We start from the raw sequence: 19,414 nt of genomic DNA, 5'->3' as shown, positions 1-19,414 counted from the left end.
GGAAAAAATCAGTCACTTAAACTCTTACAGAGCAGAGTTCTACTCTGACCTGCACTGTGAGTTGGCTGTGACTCAATCACAATTGCTTTCCTCTTTCTGTAGAAATTGGATAATTTTTCTTTTGTTTTGGGGCTTTGCTAGTTGACTGTTTTAATATTATTATTTGAAACTGGCATCCACCGTCAGTTCACCTATAACTTTGTGGTTATAGTTGATGATTAACCTTACTTTGGGGGCTATTGCTGCCATGAGGCTGTTTACACAAAATATGAATGTTCTTAAACACCATCTCTGTGAAAGCAAAATGCACATTAACTGGTTTGATTATTCTCTGAATTGATTTGATAAAATTGATTCCCGTCCTGGGTCTTAACTACTTTGCTCAAGCTACAAAGCATTGGGACCAAGCAGCATTACATTACATCCAGCGCATGGACCTAGGCTTTCCTCCATATTTCTACACTTGATCTTAGCCAAAAGGCCAAGAAGCGATCTTCCATATTTCTAAAGGCACAAGTTTATTGTGGTTCCCAATGACTCATCTCTTTTTTGTTCAATAGATAGCCGATATGATCTTTTTTGACTCTTCTGGAAAGGATAATGTTGTTTACTATTTTTATATGCTCAAACTCAAGCTCACTGACATTGATTCGATTCTCATTTGACCCTAGAGGACAGGGTAGAACTTCCCATATGGGTTTTTGACACTTTAACTGTTTACTGGAGTAGAAAGCCTCATCTTTCTTTCAGGGAGTGACTGCTGGGTGTAAACTGTTGGTCTTGCAGTTAGCAGCACAACACGTAACCCCTATCAAAGGAGGGTCAGTGGCCCTGTGGTTAGGCAGTAGATTGCCAACTGCAAGGTCAGCAGTTCGAGCCCACCAGCTGTTCTGCCGGAGAAAGGTGATGCTGTCTGCTCCCATGATGACATCCTGTCCCAGAAACCTCCACAGGGTTGCCATGAGTCGGAATCTCCTTGATGGCAGAGCATTTGGGGTTTTGGGTTAGCAGACTGAAGTCATAGCTGACACAACTAACATCAAACAATAGGCTCAAACATAACAATTACAGGACGGCGCAGGGCCAGAAAATAGACTTCATTCTGTTGTGCTTCGGGTTGCTCTGTGGCTTGCATGTTGTCATGGTGGTGGAGGTTATGCCATTGGTATTTCAAATACCAGCAGGGTCACTGTAGTGGATGGGGTTTCATAGACTCTAGAGTAAGACAGACTAGAAAGGAGGATCTAGAATTCTGCTTCTAAAAAATGGCCAATAAAAGTCTTCTGACTCACAATAGAACATAGCCCACCTCGCTTGTTTTGGACACGCCATCAGAAGCAATCAATTGCTGGAGGGAAATATCAGGCTTAGTGAAATATGAGGACCAGCAAGGGAGACCCTGGGTGAGATGGTCGTACAATAGCCACAATAACAGGATGAAACCTATTGGCATTTTTCAAGATGATGTGGAGCTGGGCGATATTCTTCCCTGTTGTAGATTAGCTTCCTGCTTTCTTTGTGCAAAGCTATTTCTTTCTATCTATCAAGATGGAACACTTTTGTGTATGTTTTATAAGTTTAGCCTGATTGAAAACCTACCTGCTTGTTATCCCACTTTGGTCTTGCTTCAATGTAATAAGGCTCCTTCCATTCATAATTAGAGAGTCTGAAACTTAGGAAGTTTAAATAATGTACTTAATGTTGAACATCTAGTGAGTAAATGATGGGATACTCAAAATGTACTCAGTTCAACTCTCAAGCCTGTGCTCTTTTACTAGGCTATGGGGATGACGAACTATAGCTTTTGAGTACTGAATTATTTTCTAAGGCCAAACAAACACTGTTTTTATATATTATTTGTCTCTCTTTCCAGACAATGTTATCTTTCCTACACTCTGAGCCAACTTCAGCACTGCTCATCTTTCAGCACAAATCAAGATTCTTTTTTCCATATATAAAATACATGGCATTGAACCAGACTATTTTCAGCACAGTGCAAGGCACTTCTGGAAATGCAATAAACAAACCAACCAATAAGGCATTGCAGATCCTCTCAGGAGCTTCTGCTTTAATGGGTAAAGGCACCTGCGCATACATATCTAAAATATGATACAGAATAATAGTACTATTATTGATATAGCTTATAATAGGAATTTGCAAGAAAAAAAGGGCAAAAATGCTCTCTCTGGAGATTGGTTGAAGTTTGGTGCTCCGTGTTTCTAAGACGGGGAAGCCCAGAGGAAGGTAGCTGAACATAATTGCAAGGCGAGGCTTCAAAAGTTTTTGGAAGATTCCATTTGTTTTATTCACTTTGTCCATAAAACTTGGAGGCTCTCTCATATGGTTCAGGGCCAATGACTGCCAGTCTTTACAAACACCTTATTTAATTAAATTTTTAAATGTTTTGTTGTGAATTGGGCGAAAGTTTACTGCCCAGATCAGTTTTTCCTTCAAAAACTCATGCCAAGTTCGTTTTATCTCACCGGTTGCACTCCCTGCGCTGTAACAGCATTTGTCCCGCGCCTTGCTTCTGTTTCCCTTTCTCTTTGTTTCCTAACTCTTCTGAATTCTATCCTTGCATAAATTCTGCCCTGTTGATCTCAAATGGTTAATTATCCAAAGGTGTGCCTGCTTTTGTAGTGTTGTTTCGCATATAGACCTATTGTTGGGCTGACCATTGAGGGCAAAGAGTGAGTTCATTTCCAGTCAGGAAGGGTTACTAAGAGTCACAGTCCTGGCCAGAGGTGACGAGTGAGCCTGAACTTTTTTCTGATTTTGAATCTTCTCCCACTTTATAGGGGACCTTCTAAGGGGATCTCTTTCAGAGCAGATGCTACTCGTGGCCAGTAATCATCTAGTCCTGGGCTCAGCATTTGGGGACTGATGCTGTGCGATCACTAGCCCAGTGGACTGACGGCTCCATGTGTCTTTGCCTTTCTTCATTGTCCTCTGGGAAAGAAGAGATGAAGGGCTGTGCTTTAGAAGGCTGCTCATGCGCTTTTCAGACTCCATTGTTACTCACCAAAGTAGGAGGTGGAATGTCGTTTTTTGTGGCCTATGTTATGCCAACTGACCATGGCGTTTCCCAAGGCTCAGCTTCTAGGCCTCCTGGCACACTCCCTCAAGGGGTTTGAGTCTAAGTTCTCGTAATGGTCCCTTGCATGCGTCACCATATTCGTGAGCATATTTGCAGCAGAAGTCGATGCAAATATACAGATATCATCTGTCTAATCTCTATAATCAGGGGCATGTGCCCATGGGCTCACTCCCATCATCTGGTGTGCACATCTCTCCAGGCATCATTGTTGCACAGCTGTGCCTGGAACTGGGTTTACCTTTGTTGCCTTTTCCTCTGTGTCTACCCTCCGGCCAGTAATTGACCCTCCCTTCCCTTGCCACTCCTGGCCACCATCAAGTCATTTCTTTCAGCGTTAAAACTTTTTCTTGACATTTTATGATAGTGGACCCATATAATTTTTTTTCCATTTGTGATCGAATAATTTCACTCAGTACAATGGCCTCCAGTTTCATGCATGCTATGCACTGTTTCACAGATTCGCCATTATTAATATTTTGTTATTAAAGGATCATTTTATTTAGGCTCTTAGAACAATCCATACATCACTTGTATCAAGGATATTTGTACATATGTTGCCACCATTCTTTTCTAGACATTTACTTTCTATTGAGCCTTTGGCATCAGCTCTTCTCTCCTGAACTTGTGACCCCTGGATAATTATGGATGATTATTATTTTCATATTTTACACTAATCTCTTTTCCTGCTCCCACAGCTCCTGTTGTTCATCCCCATGGAGGGGTGTGTGTGTGGTTATGTATTGATCATTGCAACTGGTCCTCCTTCCTCCCTTCCTCTCCCTGCCTTCACCCTGCCTTCCTGGCATTGCTACTCCGATCCCTGCTCCCAGATGCTGGGTGTTGACATCATTATTCTCGTTTCCCCAACTTTCTGTTGTGAATTAGGTTGAGTTTACATGTCAGATCATCACTTTTGTATCCAATAACTTATAAATAAAATATAAAAATAAATGATAAAAGCTCCTAATAGCTTGCCCCGTCCCTCCCCACTTTATTTTCCTTTTCTAGGATAGTATGTTCTCTTTCACCCAAGTCAACACCCATCTAGCCTCTAGTTAATTAATTCACATTCTTCTCATCTCTAGTAACCATCCATCAGTTTCCTTTGTCATTCATCTTGATTTTTTTATAACAGTTGTCTCATACAATATTTGTTGGTTTATGGTTGACTAACTTCACTCAGCATAATGCCCTCCAAATACATCCGTATCATGATGTGCTTCACAGTTTTATCATCATTTTTAAATTCTGTTTAGTATTGTGTTGTATACTAAAATGTATTTATCCATTCTTCTACCAATTTTTTTTTATGTGATGGGGATAGTGCATTTGGAATTTGTTCCACCAAGGTCAGACTATTACTCAAGCTTTCTATTTAGAAGATCTGAAAAGATTGTGTAACAGTGTATGACAAAGAAGGCCTGATTTCTGATAGACAGGGGACTGGTTTTGCTACCATGGCAATGCACCTGCTCACACAGCTATCTCAGTTCGCCAGTTTTGGGCAAAAACCAGTATGCTTCTCTTGTCTGACTCGCCTTGCTTACCTGACCTGACTCTGTGGGACTTCTTTTTGTTTCCGCAAATGAAGAGACACATGAAAGAACAACAATTTGAGGATGGAGAAGAGGTGATCAAAAAAACTGAGGGAGGTGCTGTCAGCCATCCAAACAGATGAGTTTGAAAAATGTTTCCAATGAAAAACAACAGGACCGACAGTTCTGGGGGGACTTGGGGTGGGGGGCAGGGGGGTAAGGAAGTGGTGTTAAACCCAGGGACAAGGGAAAAACATGGGACCCCAAAGGGTAGAGAAGGGGGAGTGGCAGGCCTGATGGGAAATGATCAAGGGTAAGGTTGCTTAGAGAAGAGGTATACTCTAGCCCAGGTGGCGATGAAGCATGGTAGTAGGGCAGGAGGAAGGTCAAGGGAGATGGAGGAAAGAGCTAGGAGTCAAAGGGCATTCATGGAGGTCTAGACAAAGACATGTACATGCAAATATATATAGGAGGTTGGGGAAATAGATCTTTGTGTCGATATTTATAGGTCAAATATTAAGGTGGCAGAAGGACCTTGGGCCTCTACTCAAACACTCCCTCTATGCATGAATACCTTCTTTTATTAAATTGGAACTCTATGATGCTCACTCTCCCGACACAACGGCTGGAGCCAAAGTGGGTGAACAAGTAAATGTGGTGAAGAAAGCTGATGGTGCCCGGCTATCAAAAGAGATAGTGACTGGGGTCTTAAAGGCTTGAAGATAAACAAGCGGCCATCTAGCTCAGAAGCAACAAAGTCCACATGGAAGAACACACCAGCCTGTGTGATCGAGTGGTCCCAAAGGGATCAGTTACCAGGCATCAAAGAACAAAAAATCATATCATTGACTGCACACCTCCATGATAGAATCGCTGAAGACAAATGGGTGCACAAGCAAATGTGGTGAAGAAAGCTGATGGTGCCCGGCTATCAAAAGAGATAGTGTCTGGGGTCTTAAAGGCTTGAAGGTGAACAAGCGGTCATCTCGCTCAGAAACAAATAAGCCCACATGGAAGAAGCACACCGGCCAGTGCGATCACGAGGTGCCCAAGGGACCAGATATAAGGCATCAAGCAAAAAAAAAAAAGATATAAGCGTGTGTATATATGTGTATATGTATATATGTATGTGTATATATATATTATATTAAATGAAGGGGGAAGTGCAGAGTGGAGACCCAAGGCCCAAGTGTCGGCCAATGGAGATCCCCTCATAGAGGGCCTTAGGAGAGGAGATGGGTTAATTAGGGTGTGAGGTAGTATCGATGAAGAACACAGCTTTCCCCCAGATCCTGGATGCTCCCTCCCCCCAACTACCATGATCCGAATTCTACCTTGCAGGGCTGGATAGGACAGAGGCTGTACACTGGTACATATGAGGGTTGGAGGTACAGGGAATCCAGGGTAGATGATACCTTCAGGACCAAGGGCGTGAGGGACGATGCTGGGAGAGTGGAGGGTGAGTGGGTTGGAAAGGGGGAACTGATTACAAGGAGCCACATGTGACCTCTTCCCTGGGAGAGGGACAGCAGAGAAGGGGGGAAGGGAGACCCCGAATAGGGCAAGATATGACAAAATAACGAGGTATAAATTACCAAGGGCATATGAGGGAGGGGGGAAAGGGGAGGGAGGGGAAAAAAAAAAAGAGGACCTGATGCAAGGGGCTTAAGTGGAGAGCAAATGCCTTGAGAATGATTGGGGCAGGGAATGTATGGATGTGCTTTATACAATTGATGTATGTATATGTATGGATTGTGGTAAGAGTTGTTGGAGTCCCTAATAAAATGTAAAAGAAGAAAAGAGAAAAAAATGATTAGGGCAAAGACTGTACAGATGTGCTTTATACAATTGATGTATGTATATGTATGAATTGTGAAAAGAATTGTATCAGCCCCAATAAATTGTTAAAAAAAAATGTTTCCAAGAATGGAATCGCAGATTTGACAAATGTATTACATGCAATGGTGAGTCCTTTGAAGGTGATGTTTGTTTTGCAAAAAAAATTAAATACTAGCTTTAAAAAATTCCGGTTGTTGGGGGGGTACCCTCTTGTATGTTAGATTGAAGATGGAGATGCCAAGTAGACATTTGATATATGCCTATGTCTGAAGTTGAATTCTGTTTTTTTGGGGGTACCCCCTCATAGATATGTCCCTAGTCCACATTAGAGACATTACCATTTTATTGGAGTATATTATAAATCATTCCCATGGGATAGATGGTATAGAATTTAAAGTACTGTTGAGAAAAGGAAAGTATACATGTATATAAAAATACCTCGGTTGTTGGTTTATACAGTTTAAAATCTCGATTGATTGGACAGTGTTTATACGAACAATGAGGGTTGGAGATAGGACAACGTTTTCAATAACATTCACTTGCAAAGACAGAATTATGCCTATTGAACTAAGACATGTCATTAAAAAAAGCAAAAAAAAAGAATGTATAAAAATAGCAAATGTGTGATAATCTTAAGTTGCCATTTATTGGACATCAAATCCATAACCTTGAACTAGTAATTCATTTGCTTCTTCTTATACTAGAGCATTTTAGGCTTATGTCCAACAGAGTACATTCAGTTCTTTAATCTGCTACTGGTGTGTTTAAGGTGAAGCCCAGTTCACTTAGTGGCGTTTCCAACTTGGATCCTATTGGTGTGGCCTATTTAGGATGTTGTGTACCTTGAAAGGACAAAGCCCTTTTCATCGCATGTGGCTTCGGTCAACCAGGGCTGGACAAAAAGTCAAAGGTACCTCATTAGGAACATAATAATAGGAACAAAATTCAAAATGCTCTACACCCCTCACATCCATTATGTTCTGTCTCCCCAACTCTTTGCGGAAGCACCATACCACTGCCCACTGTGGAATTACAACTCAATGTAAAGAAAATCCAAATCCTCAACTGGACCAATCAGTAACATCAAAATAAACAGAGAACAAGACTGAGGTTGTCAATGATTTTGTCTTGCTTGGACGCACGATCAATGCCCATGGAGCCAGCAGTCAAAAGATCAAATGGCACAAGGCGTTGGGTAAATCTGCTGCACAAGGCCATTTTAAAGTGTTGCAAAGCAAGGAGGTTACTTTGGGGACTGAGGTGCCCCTGGCCCAAGCCATGGTATTGTCAATCATAACCTATGCATATATAAGCTGGACACTGAAGAAGGAAGAAGACAAATCAATGCATTCGGACGATGGTCCTGGGGAAGAATATTGAATGTGCCATGGACTGCCAAAATGAGAGGCGTCCTGTGAAAGTAGGATACCAGCATGTTCCTTAGAGGCGAGGATGGCGAGACGATATCTCATGTACTTTGCACATGTTATCAGGAAAGACAAGTCCCTGAAGGACGTTATGCTTGGAAAGGTGAGGGGCAGCAAAAAAGAGAGACTCTCGAAATATGGATTGACACAGTGGTCGCCACAGGCACTGAAGCATAAAGCCCATTAGGAGGATGGCACAGGACCAGCTGGTATTTATTCTGCTGTACATAAGCTTGCTATGAGCTGTACCGAGTGGATGGCACCTAACAACAACAACATGAATTTGGGGGAGAAGATATCTTTCTTGTTTTGATTTGCATCTCTCAATCGGCTAGTGAGTATGACCATTTAAAAAATGTTTGTTGGTTGCCTGAATGTCACTTTTTTGGAAGTATCTTTCCATTTATTTAATTGGATTGTTTGTCTTTTTCTTGTTAAAGTATTGAATTTTTCTATAAAATTTATATATTAGTCCCTTCTCTGATATGCCATTGTGGAAAAATAATTTCCCAGGCGGTGGGTTCTTTTTCAACTCTTTCGGTGAAATCCTTAGATGCACACGAGTATTTACTTTTTAGTAGGTCCCACTCATCTAGTTTGTGTGTTTTCATTTATGTTTGACAGTGCATTTATGCCATATATTAGGGACTCTAAATCTGTCCCTACATTTTCATTGATAATCTTTATAGATGTGTTAGGCTGGGTTGACGAGAGAAACAAAGAAAGAGCTTTATATCAAAGAGTAATTGTATATCAAGAAAACATCTCAGCCCAGTCAATATCAAGTCCATAAGTCTGATATTAGCCCATAAATCTCTTTTCAGATTCACACAGCCACGTGCAATGATGTAGAATGCAGGAAGGTCATAGATCGGTGGGTGAAAAGTCTTGTGAATCCAGTGGCAGTGGAAGCATCTCCAGGGCTGGCGCAGGTCTCTGCTGCGTGGCTTGCTCAGGTCTCAGCACGACTCTACATGGCTTCTCAACAGGAAGGTGAAGCAGAGTGAGAATGTAGCCCAGCTCCAGGGAGAAAGAAAGGAAGTTCCCATAATCCTCATGAGAAGGCCATGCCCACAGGAGGCATCAACAGGCTGTGACCTGATTGACAGGCAGACTCCACCCTTAACTTTATTTATCAAGTTGACATACATTTATGTAACTGCCACAATCAGGTTCACATTTAGATCTTAAGTTTGTTTCTGGATGGTATGAGATCTGGGCCTTATTTAAATTTTGTGTGCAAATGGAGACCAACTTTTACCAGCACCATGGTTAAAGAGACTCTCTCTTACTCGTGTAATGAGATCAGCTGTCTATAGGTAGATTAACTCAATTCTTGATTTTCAATTCAGTTCCATTGTACCAGTATCAGGCTGTTTTGATGAGTGAGGCTGCAAGCAACTTAATTTTGCTGTTGATTTGTATTTTAGCTTGTGACGTTGTCGGCTCATGTGTTAAAGGGTCTATTTGACTGGAGTTTTTAAGGATGCACATTGGGAGTCCCGTTTCTTTGGCAGTGAAACTGCCAACCTTTTGATGACCATCCCAGTGCAAATAACCTATTTGTTTTCTGTGGACAAGAAGAGTCATCGCCAGTGGGCCCCTGCTCAAGTACTCCCTCAACACAAGAACACTTTGTTCTAACAATTCGGCAGTCTGAGATGCTCACCTGCCTGGCACAATCACTGATGACAATGGATACACAGGCAAATGTGGTGAAAAAGCTGATGGTGCCCGGCTACCAAAAGATATAGCACCTGAAGTCAAACAAGCAGCCATCTAGCTGAGAGAAAATAAAGCCACATGGAAGAAGCACACCAGCCTGTCCCGACTAGATTGCTAAGGACAAAGTGGGTGCATAAGCAAAAATTGCGAACAAAGCTGATGGTGCCCGGCTATCAAATGATATAGCATCAGGGGTCTTAAAGGCTTGAAGACAGTAAGGCAGCCATCTAGCTAAGAAACAACAAAGCCCACAAGGAAGAAGCACACCAGCCTACCCCGATTCAAATGCCAAGGACAAAGAGGGTGCATGGGCAAGTGCAGTGAAGAAAGCTGATGGTGCCCAGTTGTCAAAATATATCGAATCTGGGGTTCCATAGGCTGGAAGATAAACAAGGGGCCATCTAACTTAAAAACAACAAAGCCCACATGGAAAATGCACACCAGCCTGTGAGATGACAAGGCATCCAAGGGATCAGGCATCAAAGAAAAAAAATTAAAAACATAGCATTGTGAATGAGGGGAAGTGCAGAGTGGGGACCCAGGGCCCATCTGGGGGAAATTGGACATCCCCTTGCAGAAGGGCTGTGGGGAACCAGTCAGAGTGTAGTATAGCAATGATGAAACATACACTTTTCCTCTAGTTTTTGAATGCTCCCCCCCAAACTATCATGATCCCAATTCTACCTTATATAACCAGCTGGACTGGAAGATGTACACTGGCACGGATAGGAACTGGAAATACTGGGAATCCAGGACAGATGAGCCCCTCGGGAACAGTGGTGAGAGTGGCATGATATTGGGAAGGTGGAGGAAGGGGGAGGGAAAGGGGGAAACAGATGACAAGGTCTACATGTAACCTCCTCCCTGGAGGATGGACAGCGGAGAACTGGGTGAGGAAGACATCGGATGGTGTAAGATATGATAAAATAATAATTATTTATAAATTATCGAGGGTTCAGGGGGCGGGGGATCAGGAAGAGAGGGGGAAAATGAGGAGCTGATACCAAGGGCTCAAGTAGAAAGCAGGTGTTTTGAGAATGATGACGACAACATATGTACGAATGTGCTGGACGCAAATGATATATGTACAGATTGTGAAAAGAGTTGTATGAGCCCCTAATAAAATGATTTTTTTAAAAAAGAAGAGTCATTGTAAAAGAGGAAAGAGAGGGGAGATGAAGTGTCTCTCTTTTTTTTCAAAAGTTGCTGTGGTTTAATTGCCCTCACAGTGATGATAACCACTCACAATTCATTCAATTCAATGCTAAGTATGTGAAATGTAGTGAGTTGAGATGTACAAATGGAATTGAATTTTTTATTCTAGTAGAGAAAATAAAATATCTATAAAAATAAATGTCCCATGGTAGGAAGTGATAAAAATCATTAGCGAAGAACAGAGAAATTTTCTGAATACAATAAGTCTCCAGGTCCAAACACTGGGTTTAAAGACCACTTGTACTTGCTCTTTAATGATAGGGAATTTTTGACAAACTACTTGCAACAAATTCTTCCTCACAAGTACCTCCACTGGCTGCACGTACAACTCTTAAGTCATTGAAGTCTTCAAGTCTTTCTAGAGCCAAAACTGACCCCCGCCCCCTACTCAACAAAAACAAAACCAAACTCACTGCCATCTGGTTGATTCCAACCCTAAAAGACATAGTAGAACTGCTGTATTGGGTTCCTGATGCTGTAAATCGTTATGGCATTGACAGCCTCATTTTCTCTCACAGAGCCGCTGGTGGGTTTGAACTGCTAACCTTGTGATGAGCAATCCAACACATAATCTATTATGCCACCAGGATTTCCTAAGCTGAAGTAAGGTGAAAGAAGAAGCTTATGTATCTGCCCTGGTTTAACCTACAAATTTGACCGAAAGACACACTTAGTAATTAATCTCATTGGAAATCCAGGGACCATCTATATTTGAGAGGTTATTTCCACTGCAGCCTTCAGGAAAGAAGGCGCATGAAGGAGGTGATAATGAATGTCAATAGCCAATTTCTAATCCTCATTTTGTCTTTGCTTGGATCCACAATCAATGCTCATGGAAACAGCCATGACGGAACCAGGAGAAGGGCTGCAGTGGGTACATCTCCTGCAGAGACCCCTCTAAGATGTTGGAAAGCAAGGGGTGAGGCCTAAGGAGCATCTGACCCAAGTCATGCTATTTCCAAATGCCTCGCATGCATGTGACAGTTGGACAGTGCATAAGGAAGACCGAAGAAGCGTCGATGTATTTGCATATGGTGCTGGGGAAGAATGTTGCACGTGCCATGGGCTGCTGAAAGAACAAACATTCTTTCTTGGAAGGAGGATAGCCAGAGGAGTCCCTGGAAGCCAGTTTGGTCAGACTTTGTCTTACATACTTGGGACATACTGTTAGGAGGACCAGTCCTTGGAGAAGGACATCATGCTTCTAAAGTGGAGTGGCAGTGGAAATGATAATGGCCTTCAGTGATAGATTGGCACAGTGACTGGAAAATGGGATCAAGCATGAGCACACTGATGAAGATGGTACAGGGCCAGGCCCTGTCTTGTTCTGTTGTGCATAGGACCACTGTGGATTGGGTGGCATCTGAAAATAAACAACAATTGTTAACCAGGTATCAGGTTAGGACTGTCTTAAGCATACTTGCATAAAAATGTTTTCAACAATGACAAAAACCCTATGAGATGGTGCTATTAGTCATCTTCCCTCATTTTTTAGAAGGTGAAACAAGATTAAGTAACTTGCCAATGAGTGGCAATTTGGCTTTAGAATTTGTTCTTTTCATGCCCTTAGAGAAGGGTTGTGGGGAGGAGACAAGCCAGTCAGGGTGCGATGTAGCAATGATGAAACATACAACTTTCCTCTAGTTCTTGAATGCTTCTCTCCGCCCCCAATATCATGATCCCAATTCTACCTTACAAATCTGGCTAGACCAGAGCATGTACATAGGTACAGATAAGAACTGGAAACACAGGGAATCTGGGACAGATAAACTCCTCAGGATCAATATTGAGAGTAGCCATACCAGGAGGGTAAGGGTATGGTGGGGGAGCAATGGGGGACTGATCACAATGATCTACCTATAACCCCCTTACAGGAGGATGGACGACAGAAAGATGGGTGAAGGGAGCCATTGGTCAGTGTAAGAGATGAAAAAACAATACTTTATAAATTATCAAGGGTTCATGAGGCAGGGAAGGTAAGGGAGGGAGGGGGAGAAATGAGAAGCTGATGCCAAAGATTCAAGTAGAAAGAACATATTTTGAAATGATGATGACAACAAATGTACAAATGCTTGACACAATGGGTGGATGTATGGATTATGATGAGTTGTCCAAGCACCCAATAAAATGATTAAAAAAAAGAATTTGTCCTTTTAACCACACAGTTCTATGTTTCCTCAAATCATGAAAGATGGATGGGGTGGCTTTTCCTCAGCGCCAGTAACAGAGCAAGTAAAGAGATAACAGTAGTAAAGAGTGAGAGTTATGCGTCTTAGGCTAAGTTTTTAGAGAAACAAAACAAATGACATACATATATGTATAAGAAAGGACTTTCCATTAAGAAAAAATTTTATTTCACAAAGCATCCCACTTAAGTCCAACTTAAGTCCATGGGTCCCATGCTAGCCAGAGCCCTGTTTAGACTCACCCAGGTACTGGCAGATGAAACAGTGGAGAAGTGGAAAGTTGGGAGATCACAGACTGGTAAGAGAAGAGTCCTATGGATGCAAGGTCTGCAGACACATGGCAGGGCAACCCCACTCCCATGGCCGGCAGGCCACATGGTCTGCCAACTCCTGAGTCAACGCATATCCCAGGCAAGCAGGAAGCAAAGACGTGCAAGAGAGAGAGGTTCCCAGTGTCTCTCTTATAAATAGGCCACAACCCCACAGAGGCATACTTAGGCTGTGATCTGACTGAATACCACCTCTACGCTTTCCTCTAGTACAAGTTAACATGAATTCTCACCACCACACCATGCATCATACAGGAAGGCTGGGGGCTTGAATGGAAACAAATAAACAAAACAAAGAACCCAAGCTTACTGCCATGTAGTCAGTGCCAAATCAGACACGCTATAGGACAGAGTAGAGTGTTCCTGTGGGTTTCTGAGACTGTAGTTTTTCAGTACCCTAACTAGTAACTCGCTATACCACCATAGCGCTCTATGAAAGGCAGTGATTGTAAACAATGAAAGGGAAAGCTGCAATGGTGTAGAGATATGACAGTTCCTTTGATGGCCAGATTTCCCTGATCCTCTCGACCTTTTCCTTTGTTGGATGATACAGCCTACCACCCCTTTCCATAAAGATGATATAGAAGCCTAAAGTCAACTAGGCTCTTTAAAGAACAATAATGATTGCCTTAAGAACTGCCCTACCTTTGTTCTGGGCACCAAATAACTTTTCAGATCCATATCTCAACTAGATACAACTGGAAAACTGTGATTCCCAAAGCAACCCCAAACTAAACCCACTGCCATGGCCTTGATTCTGACTCTTTCAGACTCAATACGAGAGAGAAAATGCCTCTCAGGGTTTCCAATTCTGGAATGTTTATAGAGGAGGAGTTCTTGTGGCCCTGCTGAGTAAGCTTTGAACCGCTAACCTCAAGGTTAGCGGTTCAAACCTACCAGCTAATCCAAGGGAAAAAGTCAAAGCAATCTGCTAATGTAAAGATTTACAGCCTTAAAAAAAAAAAGATTTACAGCCTTGAAAACCCTATTCAGTGTCACTATGAGTTAGAATTGATTAGATAATAGTGAGTTTGATTTTTTAAAAAATCTTTACAAAAGCAGGCGGCATTCCTAAGAGCAGGTGATGGGTTCACACTTCTGACCCATTAGTCAAAAGCCTCATGCTTACATTACCAATGGGATAGAGAAAGGACTTGTTTGCTGCTGGACCACGAATCGAAGTGAGAAAAAACAACTACTTCAATCAATAAATAATCAGAGCTTAGAATATATGAACTATGAATCTAGGAAAATTAGAAGATGTCAAAAATGGAACACATACAGATCAATATTCTAGGTGTTAGCCTGCTGAAATGGACTGGTGTTAGCATTTTGAATCAGAAAATCATATGGTTTGCTATGCTGGGAATGATAGGTTCAAGCAGAATGATGTCACATTCATTGTTAAAATGGATGTTTCAAGGTGTATCTAGAACTATAATGCTGTCTGTGATATGATAATATCTATCCTCATACAAGAAATCCAATCAATACAACTACTATTCAATTTTATGCACCAACCACTAAAGTTAGTGATGAAAAAAATTGAAGAATTCTATCAATGTCCTCAATCATGATCAAACACGATGAATCAAACATACAATCAAGATACATTGCTAATTACTGGTGATCAGAATACAAATGTTGGAAATAGTGAGAAAGGAATAGTAGTTGGAAAATAGTAGTTAGTCTTGGTGATAAAAATGAAACTAGAGATGCCGTGATAGAATTTTGCAAGACCAACAACTTGGTCATGGAAAACACTTTTTTTTTCAACAACACGAATTGTGACTATGCACAGAGACCTCCCATCCGGAACACACAGACGTCTACATCCGTGGGAAGAGACAATGGAGAAATTCAATGTCATCAGTTAAAAGGAAGCCAGGGGCTAGCTGTGGAACAGATCACCAATTGCCCCCATCCAAGTTCAGGTTAAAGTTGAAGACAATTAATGTAAGTCCATAAGAACCAAAAGAGGAACTTGAGTATAACCCACCTGAATTTCCAGAATATGTAAAGAACAGATTTGCTGCATTGAACACTAATGACAGAAGAGCTAATGAGCTGTGGGAAGACATCAAGAATATCATACATGAAGATCGCAAAAGGTCATTAAAAAGACACGAAAGTGGGTCAGAGTGGATCTCAGAAGAGACTCTGACATCTATTTTAGTAGCTAAGGCAAATGGAGGAAATGAAGAAGTAAGCGTTGAACAGAAAACTCTAAAAGGTAGCTCAAGAAGACAAAGTAAAATATAACAATGAAATGTACAAAATCAAGAGTTAGAAAGCCAAAAAGAACTCAGCGTATCTTAAACTGAATGAACTAAAGAAAAAGTTCAAGCCTCAAGTCGCAATATTGAAAGATTCTAAGGGAAAAATATTGAACGATACACAAAGTATCAAAAGAATTTGGAAAGAATACACAGAGTCACTGTACCAAAAGAAATAGTCGACATTCCACAATACAGGACTGAATACTGATCAAAATGTTTCAACAAGCTGATGAAGCACTGGAAGCACTTACTTGTCTACGCCAGGAAGTTTGGAAGACAAATAATTGGTCAACTGACTGGAAAAGATCCATGTTTGTACCTATTTCAGAGAAAGTGACCCAACAGAATGCTCAAATTGTAAAAAAATTATTAATATCACATATAAGCAACAATTTGCTAAAGATCATCTAACAAGTTGCAGCAATACATTGGCAGGAAGCTGCCAGAGGTTCAGGCTGAATTCAGAAGAGGACATGGATGAGGGATATCACTGCTGATATCAGATGGATCTAGGCTAAAGTCCAGAAGTACAGAAAGAAGTTTACTTGTGTTCAATTGACTAGGCCAAGAGAGTTGATTATGTGGATCTTAACATTCTATGGATCATAAAATTCTCTCTTAACAAACTATGGATAGTTTTCAGGAGATTGGGAATTCTGGACCACTTAAATGTGGTCGTGCAGGACCTGTATTTAGATCAAGAGATGTGAACACCTCTTTGTGAACAGAACAAAGGAATATGACATGGTTTGAAATCAGGAAAGGTGTGTGTCAGGGTATCCTCGTACCGTACTTATTCAATTTGTATGCGAAGCAAATAATTAGAGAAGCTGGCTTATACTCAGCATCGGGATCAGAGGAAGACTTATCAACAGTCTGTGATATGCAGATGACACCATGTGTTTGCTGAAAGTGAGCACTTGAAGAACCTGCTGATGAAGGTCAAGGACTGTATCCACCAGTATGAATTACAGCTCAATATCAAGAAAACCAAAGTTTTCACAACTGAATCGATAGGTAACATCGTGATAGGCGGAGGAAATATTGAAGGCTTTTGTCTTGCTCGGGTCCACTATCAATGTTCATGAAAGCAGCACTCGAGAGATGAAAGGATGCACTGCATCGAGTAAACCTGCTGCACCGGACTTCTTTAAAGTTTTGAAAAGCAAGACTGGTACGTGAAGACAGATGTCTTCACACCTGAACTCCCGATCCAAGTCATGGTTTGGATTGCCTCAGGCGTGTGAAAGTTAAACATGGAATAAGAACAATCAAGGAAGAATCTATGGATTTGAATGATGGGGCTGGAAACGAATATTGAAAGTATCACAGACTACCCAAAGAACCAGCACACCTGTCTGTAAAGGACAGCGGGAAGGCTCCAGAGACACAAGGGTGGAGAGATGTTCCCCCATATATTTTGGACGTGTCATAAGGAGAGGAGAGACCAGCCCCGGAGAACGACATCATACTTGGTAAAACAGAGGGAATGAAAGCGAGGAATTCCCTGGACAAGATGGATTAACCCAGCGGCTGTAATCATGAGATCACAGACAAGAATAACTATGAGGGTGGGGCAGGACCAGGCAGTTTTTCCTTCTGTTGTCCACCGGGTCTCCATGAGTCAGACCCACTGGTCGGCATCTAACCACAATTTTGAAATTAGGGCAAAAGAATTTCTTGACGATTGGGTGCAGCATACAGAAAAATGGGGAGTCAAGGATGACTATAAAACTTTGGAAAGCAATTGAAAAAATGGAGTTGCTGTCAACTGAGAATGGATGGGACAGGTTTTTTGCATAAAGATCAGAAGTTCAGTTTGGCAGATAGTGGTATGAGGTATACGAGGCGGTATCCCCCTAAAACCAGAAAGAAACTGCACTAGGCCGAGCTTTTGTAATATGCATTCTTCTCCCTAGATGAGCACCTAGTAGTTCCCTCTGAGTTAGTGCACCCAGCGGCACCGTTCACAATGACATTTTTCATAAAAGCAGTTTAGCTCAAACCTCATTTCTTGTGATAACCGATTTAGGGGGAAAGTGTGCAGCTGTGACATTTTGTTTCCTGCTCAGGAAAAATGCCTCAGAAACTATTGTGATGTTGAACACAGCCTACAAGAACAGTACTATTGGAAAAACGCAATTATACGAGTGTTTTTCTCATTTCAAAACAGGTGAAATGTCAATTGATGACAAACCTCGTTCTGACCGTCCATCATCTTCCCAAATGGACAAAAATGTCAACAACATTCATGTACTTGTGCTCAAAGACCAATGATGAACCTTTGAAGATGGACTGTCTTGGAACTTTGTTTAACAAATATTAACAGAAGATTTGGGAATGAGAATGTTCGCTGCAGAGTTTGTCTCGGGTTCTGACTGACCAGGAAAAAACTCTTTGAGTGGAAACATGCTGCTTTGAAAGAACAGCTCTGAAGCGATCCAGACTTTTCCCCAAGGTCATTACTGGTGATGAGACATGGTGCAATTCTTAAGACCCTGAAAGCAAAATCAAACAAGTCAGTAGAAGACACCATCATCACCTCACCCCATCAAAAAGCTCATTAAGTGAAATCAAAGATCAAGACGATGCTCATTTGTTTTTTGATTCTAGGGGGATAGTGCATTTGGAGTTTGTTCCACCAGGTCAGTTTTCTATTTAGAGGTTCTGAAAAGACTATGTAACAGTATGCGACATAAAAGGTCTGATTTGTGGCAGACGGGGGACTGATTTTGTCATCACGACAGTGCACCTGCTCACATGGCCATCTCAGAGTGCCAGCTGTTGGCAAAAAACAGCATGCCTCTCTTGCCCTCCACACTTCACTCACCAGACCTCACTCTGTGCGACTTCTTTTTGTTTTCTGCCAATGAAAAGGGACAAGAAAGGACATCAATTGGAAGACATAGAAGAGATAAAGAAAATAAGTGAAGAGGCGCTGGTCAGCCATCCAAACAGATGAGTTTGAAAAATGTTTCCCGGAATGGAATCACAGATTTGACAACTGGACTAAGTGTATCAGAGAGTGCTTTCAAGGTGATAAGGTTGCTTTGTATATAAAAAATTAAATACATACTTTTGAAAAAATTCCATTTTGGGGGTGGGGGGGGTTCCCCTTCTTATGTTAAATTAAAAGATGGAGAGGCTAAGTAGACATTTGATATATGCCTATATGCCTGAAGCTGTGGTGAGAAGATTTTCACTCAGGAAAGAATAATCATGGTGTGGTGGGGAGAAAAAATCATGTAAATGACCAAACGAGACCCAAGGGACTCGGGATCTGATCGTTCTCCTGACCTGCATTGCTTATGGTATCATGAGGATATGATAATTGGTAAGGCTTTTATCAACTTTGCAGTTCAGATTCTGGGCAAATGTTGTCATGCAGGACAACTTGACAGAGGGGACACTGAGCATTGTTTATGCCAAGTTACTATATAGAAACTTCCAGAGCCCACTCCTTTCTCATTTTACGTAAGGGCACACAGGAACACCACAACTTCTCTGTATCCTTTGCAGTTAAGCAGGCTTTTGTGATGAGGTGTGGCCGCTAAATTATAAGATAACTTTATTTTGATCCTGAAGCATTTGGTTGCTGGCACAGGAATGTCCAACGCTCACTCGTTCCCTGTTTTAATGAGCGTGGTCACATATGTGGAAAGTATGATGATGCAAAAGGGCAGTCGTCAGAGTGCCAAGCCGTTAACGAAGACTAGCAGCCGTGGAGTTTCCTGGACACACACATGTTTGTGTGGAGTAGCTGGGATTTTGCCCCTGCTTGG

General features: G+C 41.7%; 1 pseudogene; it reads right to left on the bottom strand.

The window, feature by feature from the left end:
- Positions 1–252: 252 nt before the first annotated feature.
- Positions 253–493, bottom strand: LOC142431284 (U2 spliceosomal RNA; annotated as a pseudogene).
- Positions 494–19,414: the final 18,921 nt, after the last annotated feature.

This window comes from Tenrec ecaudatus, chromosome 17 (assembly GCF_050624435.1).
Source record: "Tenrec ecaudatus isolate mTenEca1 chromosome 17, mTenEca1.hap1, whole genome shotgun sequence".
NCBI classification, from domain to species: Eukaryota; Metazoa; Chordata; class Mammalia; order Afrosoricida; family Tenrecidae; genus Tenrec; species Tenrec ecaudatus.
Note: the sequence above shows the minus strand (reverse complement) of the source record. Positions and strands in the feature narration are given on the sequence as shown.